Source organism: Scyliorhinus canicula, chromosome 16, assembly GCF_902713615.1.
Source record: "Scyliorhinus canicula chromosome 16, sScyCan1.1, whole genome shotgun sequence".
In the NCBI taxonomy this organism is placed as follows: Eukaryota; Metazoa; Chordata; class Chondrichthyes; order Carcharhiniformes; family Scyliorhinidae; genus Scyliorhinus; species Scyliorhinus canicula.
In genome coordinates, this window is record NC_052161.1 from 69167111 (window position 1) to 69173724 (window position 6614).

Genomic DNA, 6614 nt, shown 5'->3' on the forward strand with positions numbered 1-6614 from the left:
AAGTATTAGTTGCATAGACTGGGCTTGTATTTCCTTGAATGCAGGAGATTAAGGCACGATCTGATTGAGGACTGTAAGGTGATCACGAGAATTGATGGTGTAGATAACAGCTGTGTCATTTGAAAATTTACAGCTTGTTATTAAATACGTTTATGGAACAAAGAATGGTGAAAGACACAGGTCAGGAATTATCTTCTCAACATGTCTTCTATCAGAGTTCATATCTTTGTGTACATGCACCCCCAGGTATTCCTGCACAAACACCCTTTAAAATTATACCATTTAATTCATATTGCCCCACTGTTTTCCTTCAAAACTGCTTCACCTCACACTTCCCTGCGTTAAATTGCATCTGCCACGTGTCTTCCCACTTCACCAGCCTCCTCCCCTCCCCCGCCCTGAATTCTGTTTCTGTCCACCTCACTACTTAATTTTCAAGCTTTGTATCATCGGCAAATTTGATATGATGCTCTGTATACTGTTGTCCAGTCATTAATATGTATCGAAATGAACATCCGTCCTAAAGCAAACACCTGGAGATCACCATTATATACTTCCCTCCTGTCTGTAGTTATCAATTACACTTGGACAGTGGTTCACACTGTTGCTTCAGAGCGCAAGGGTCCAGGGTTCGATTCCCGGCTTGGGCCTGTGTGGAGTCTGCATGTTCTCCCCGTGTCTGCGTGGGTACCCTCTGGGTGCTCCGGCTTGGTCCCACAAGTCCCGAAAGACGTGCTTGTGAAGTGAATGGGTATTCTGAATTCTCCCTCTGTGTACCCGAACAGGCACCGGAATGTGGCAACCAGGGGATTTTCCTCTCCGATGAATGGAAGTAATGATTCAAGTGGTTTCTGTTACAGCGGGTCTCTTCGACCATTAGTTTACCTTGAACGTCAGAGAAAAATAACCAACAAGTCCAGGGAAAGGAAGAGGGGACATTGTGCCTTCAAAATCCATTCCATCCATAAGTTACATATGATTATAGGTGTCTTGACATTTTACATAATATTAAATAGAATATACAGCAACAGCATCAGGCCATTTGATTTAGCTGCTCCACCCATCATCTCTTCACCCTATCGGCATATCCTTCTATTCCTTTCTCCCTCATCTCCTTACCAAGCTTCTGCTTAAATGCATCTATGCTACTGGCCTCAACTATTCCAAGCGGTAGGAAGCTGCACATTCAAACTACTCTGACCAAAAACATTTTTCCTGAATTTCCATCTGGATTCTACACCTCCTGTTGCCTTGGGAAAGCGGGCATCATAATCAAAGACCCCTCCCACCTGGGTTAATCTCTGTTCATCAGGTAGAAAACACAAAAGTCTGAGAACATATTCAAAAACAGCTTCTTCCCCGCTGTTACCAGACTCCTGAATGGCCCTCTGATGGGCTGAGCTGATCTCTCCACGCATCTTCACGACTGTTTTCGCATGATTATACTCCGTATGCTTCACCCGATGTCTATTTACATTGTGTATTTATCGTATGTCCTCTGTTTTTCACGTCTCAGCCTTGACTGTACACAGAACAATACTTTTCACTGTACCTCGATACATGTGACAATAAACCAATTAGTTAGCAAATCAGCGCTCTATAAAAGTGGGGTACGATTTGGAATGCTATTCCTGGCCAGACTCTGGGTGACATTCAAGGGCAAGGAACTGTACTTTAACACCCCGGCGGAGGCTGATGAGTTAGTTAAAACAAACAAATTGGAGGAAGAGCAATCGCGGCAACAATGAAAGCTTCAGGGGTGGAAAAAAGGAATGAAACAGAGAGCAGAGGACAGACCGCAGAGACAATACCATGAACTCTATGCAAATGTTTTTTTATGCTGGACTTGCTGCCTCCTTTTCGGGCACATCTCTTCCCTCAATGTAATGAGGGGAGCAGGGCCAAAGGAACAAGAGTAAGAAAAGCAGACAAGAGGGCAAGATAAGGGGTGAAAGGAGGAGGGTAAAACAGGGCCCGAGCTAGACAAGCACTGGGAGGGGAGCCACCGACCTAGCGAGAAGGGCTAACACGAGACAGAAAGCAAGGGGGGGGGGGGGGGGGGGGGGAACGGCACACATCTCAGGCGAGAGGGTGCACACAGCGGGGGGGGGGGGGGGGACACACGGGGAGTCCGAGGGACAGGGTCTAGAGGGTGGGATAGGGGATGCGGGGAGAGCAGGACAGAAAAGAAGCAAAGGGAAGGTTGAGGAAGAGAAACGGAACAGACGCAGGCCTCGGCAGGCATGGAGTGGGGCGAGGAACCAGAATGGCACTGCAAGTAGCCATTCGGGAGGGCCTCAGGGCGAAGGGAGACCCTGGAGTGCAGGGACGCATCCATGTGGTGTACACATAGTTGGTGGCCATATTGAGTGACCCCTGCACATAGGGACATCCCGAAGCACTGGGGCCCGACCACATGGTGGGAGCGGCGAACATGGCCATTTTGGATGGCCCTCTAACAAAGGAAAACCCCGGAGTGCAGGAGCTCATCCAACAGGTACCAGTATGGGTGATCCCGCAGGACTAGGGGGTCAGAAGCCCCAACAGGATTGTTACCTGGAACGTAAGGGGACTCAACAGCCCAGTGAAAAGATCCAAAGTCTCCGCCCACTTAAGAAGCCTAAAAGCAGACATAATTTACCTCCAAGAGATGCACTTGAGGGAGAAGGGCCGATTGCTGGTAATGAATGGCGGGGTGGGAAGACGCACCATTCATGTTATGGGGCGAGGGCTAGGGGAGTAGCCATACTGATTAACAGGAAGACGAGGTTTACGGAAACCAAGACAGTTACGGACCCAGGGGGAACGGTATATCATGGTCAGCAGTGTCCTGGAAGGGACACCAGCAGTATGCTCCAAATGGGATGTCACAGTATTCATAAAGAAGACCGTGGCAGAAATCCCCGACATTGACACACAACGGCTGATTATGGGGGGTGACTTCAATTGCTTGCGGGACCCACTGATCGACAGATCAAACCCCAGAAGAGAGAGAAAGACTGGCATGGCTAGGAAACTAGGAGCATTCATGGAGCAGATGAGGGCAGTGGACCCATGGAGGTTCCTGCACCTGGGAGAAAAGGAATTCTCATACTTTTCATAAGTGCACAAGGTGTGCACCCGTATCGACCTCTTTGCAGTGGGGAATTCGGTGCTTCCAGGGATTACGGGAGCGGAATACTCCACAATCGTTATCGCCGACCACGCTCCACATTATATGGATGTAAGGTTGAAGACAGGCCGGGCCCAGCGCCCTGCGTGGAGACTGGACACGGACCCCCTGGCCGACAAGGCCTTCTGCCAAAAAACATCGCTGGCCATACGTTAGTAACAATCAAAACAGGAGGTCTCACCCTCCACGTTTTGGGAGGCATTGATGGCAGTGATTAGAGGGGAGATCATAGCCTATAAGGCAAGCAGAGATGGGGAAGAGAGGGTGGCCAGACAGCAACTAGTGGACTCCATTCTGGAAGTCGACAGAAAGTACTCCGAGGCCCCAACCGTAGAGCTGCTGGTGGAGAGGAAAAAACTGCAAATGGACGTTAAACTGCTATCCACCAGGAAAGCAGTAAAGCAACTCCGCCAGACATGGGGGACCTTCTACGAACACGGAGACAAGGCTGACTGCCTATTGGCTCAACAGCTGAGAAAGCAGGCAGCCACAAGGGAAATAGTGCAGGTAAAGTATAGCAAAGACAGACTGGTAACAGAACTAAAGGAGGTCAATCTGGCATTTGAGACCTTCTACCGGGGATTGTACACCTCCGAGCTCCTTAACAGGGATGAGGGAATGAAACAGTTTCTTAACAGACTGGAACTACCAGTGGTAGGGGAAGCACCAATAGATCTGGTAGTAATCATGGCGAGCATCAGCTCCATGCTGGTGGGGAAGGCTCCGTGACTGGACAGGTTCCCAGCGGACTTCTATAAAAAATTCACACTGGCCCTGGATCCTCATCTAAGGGACATAAGAACTAGGAGCAGGAGTAGGCCATCTGGCCCCTCGAGCCTGCTCTGCCATTCAATGAGATCATGGCTGATCCTTTGTGGACTCAGCTCCACTTTCCGGCCCGAACACCATAACCCTTAATCCCTTTATTCTTCAAAAAACTATCTATCTTTACCTTAAAAACATTTAATGAAGGAGCCTCAACTGCTTCACTGGGCAAGGAATTCCATAGATTCACAACCCTTTGGGTGAAGAAGTTCCTCCTAAACTCAGTCCTAAATCTACTTCCCCTTATTTTAAGGCTTTGCCCCTTAGTTCTGCTTTCACCTGCCAATGGAAACAACCTGCCCGCATCTATCCTATCTATTCCCTTCATAATTTTAAATGTTTCTATAAGATCCCCCCTCATCCTTCTAAATTCCAACGAGTACAGTCCCAGTCTACTCAACCTCTCCTCATAATCCAACCCCTTCTGCTCTGGGATTAACCTAGTGAATCTCCTCTGCGCACCCTCCAGTGCCAGTATGTCCTTTCTCAAGTAAGGAGACCAAAACCGAACACAATACTCCAGGTGTGGCCTCACTAACACCTTATACAATTGCAACATAACCTCCCTAGTCTTAAACTCCATCCCTCTAGCAATGAAGGACAAAATTCCATTTGCCTTCTTAATCACCTGTTGCACCTGTAAACCAACTTTCTGTGACTCATGCACTAGCACACCCAGGTCTCTTTGCACAGCGGCATGCTTTAATATTTTATCGTTTAAATAATAATCCCGTTTGCTGTTATTCCTACCAAAATGGATAACCTCACATTTGTCAACATTGTATTCCATCTGCCAGACCCTAGCCCATTCACTTAACCTATCCAAATCCCTCTGCAGACTTCCAGTATCCTCTGCACTTTTCGCTTTACCACTCATCTTAGTGTCATCTGCAAACTTGGACACATTGCCCTTGGTCCCCAACTTCAAATCATCTATGTAAATTGTGAACAATTGTGGGCCCAACACGGATCCCTGAGGGACACCACTAGCTACTGAATGCCAACTAGAGAAACACCCATTAATCCCCACTCTTTGCTTTCTATTAATTAACCAATCCTCTATCCATGCTACTACTTTACCCTTAATGCCATGCATCTTTATCTTATGCAGCAACCTTTTGTGTGGCATCTTGTCAGAGGCTTTCTGGAAATCCAGATATACCACATCCATTGGCTCCCCGTTATCTACTGCACTGGTAATGTCCTCAAAAAAATTCCACTAAATTAGTTAGGCACGACCTGCCCTTTATGAACCCATGCTGCGTCTGCCCAATGGGACAATTTCTATCCAGATGCCTCGCTATTTCTTCCTTGATGATAGATTCCAGTATCTTCCCTACTACCACATGTTCGCGGACTCTCTGGCAAGGGGCACTTTGCCCCCCACACTGGCGCAGGCCTCAATCTCACTGATACCCAAAAAAGACCCAACGGAATGTGGATCATACAGACCCATTTCACTGCTGAATGTCTATGCGCAAATACTCGCAAAGGTCCTGGCCAAAAACTGGAGGGCTACGTGCCAGAGGTGGTTGCACAGGACCAAACGGGCTTTGGCAAGGCTAAGCAGCTCACCGCGAACATCAGGTGGCTACTGAACATAATCATGCAACCCCCCCCCCCCGCCTCGGGGAGAGAACACCAGAGGTGATCGTCTCCCTGGATGCAGAAAATGCCTTCGACAGAGTTGAATGGAAGTACCTCCTCGAGGTACTGGAACTGTTTGGGCTAGGAGCAGGATTCACCGCCTGGGTGCGACAGGCAGCCATCCGAACTAACACTACCAGCTCTGAATACGTCCAGCTGCAGAGAGGAATAAGACAGGGCTGCCCCTTGTCCCCACTCTTTTTCGCCCTAGCGATCGAACCTCTGGCGATAGTCTTGCGGGACGCAAAAAGCTGGAAGGGTATCTGGAGAGGAGACAAAAATGGGAGGACGAGCTGGGGACAGAATTGGGGGGGTCTCTGGATCGAAACAATGAGCAGGGTTAACTCCACCTCCTCCTGCGCAAGGCTCAGCCTAATGCAGCTCAGTGGTGCACAGAGCGCACCTGACCAGAACCCAAATGAGCAGGTTCAAATGTGACAGTGCCAGAGGGGCGCGGCCAACCGCACCCACATGTTTTGAGCCTATCCCAAACTTGCTGGGTTCTGGACAGCCTTCTCTGGGGCAACGTCCAAGGTTGTTGGGGTGAGGGTGAAGCCCTGCCCAATAGTGGCAATCTTCGGGGTATCGGAGCAGCCAGAGCTACACATGAGGAAGGGGGCCAACGCCCCCAATCACTTCCCTAATCGCACACCGGAGAATCCTGATCGGCTGGAGATCGGCAATACCACCCACAGCTGCAGGCTGGCTTACAGACCTTTCGGATTTTCTCCACCTGGAGAAGATTAAGTATTCCACCCGAGGGTCGGCGGAAGACTTCCTAGATACATGGAGGCCGTTCGTCGGCCTGTTCTAAAACCTGTTTGAGGCCAGCAGCGAGGAGCAAGTTAAGAATATGGGAAAGAGAGGAAGAAAAAAAGAGGGAAGACAGGGGGGAAAAAAACAAGATAGATGAGGAACTGAAGGACTGCGTAACACGGGGAGGGAGGAGGGGGGGGGGGGGAGGGGAGGA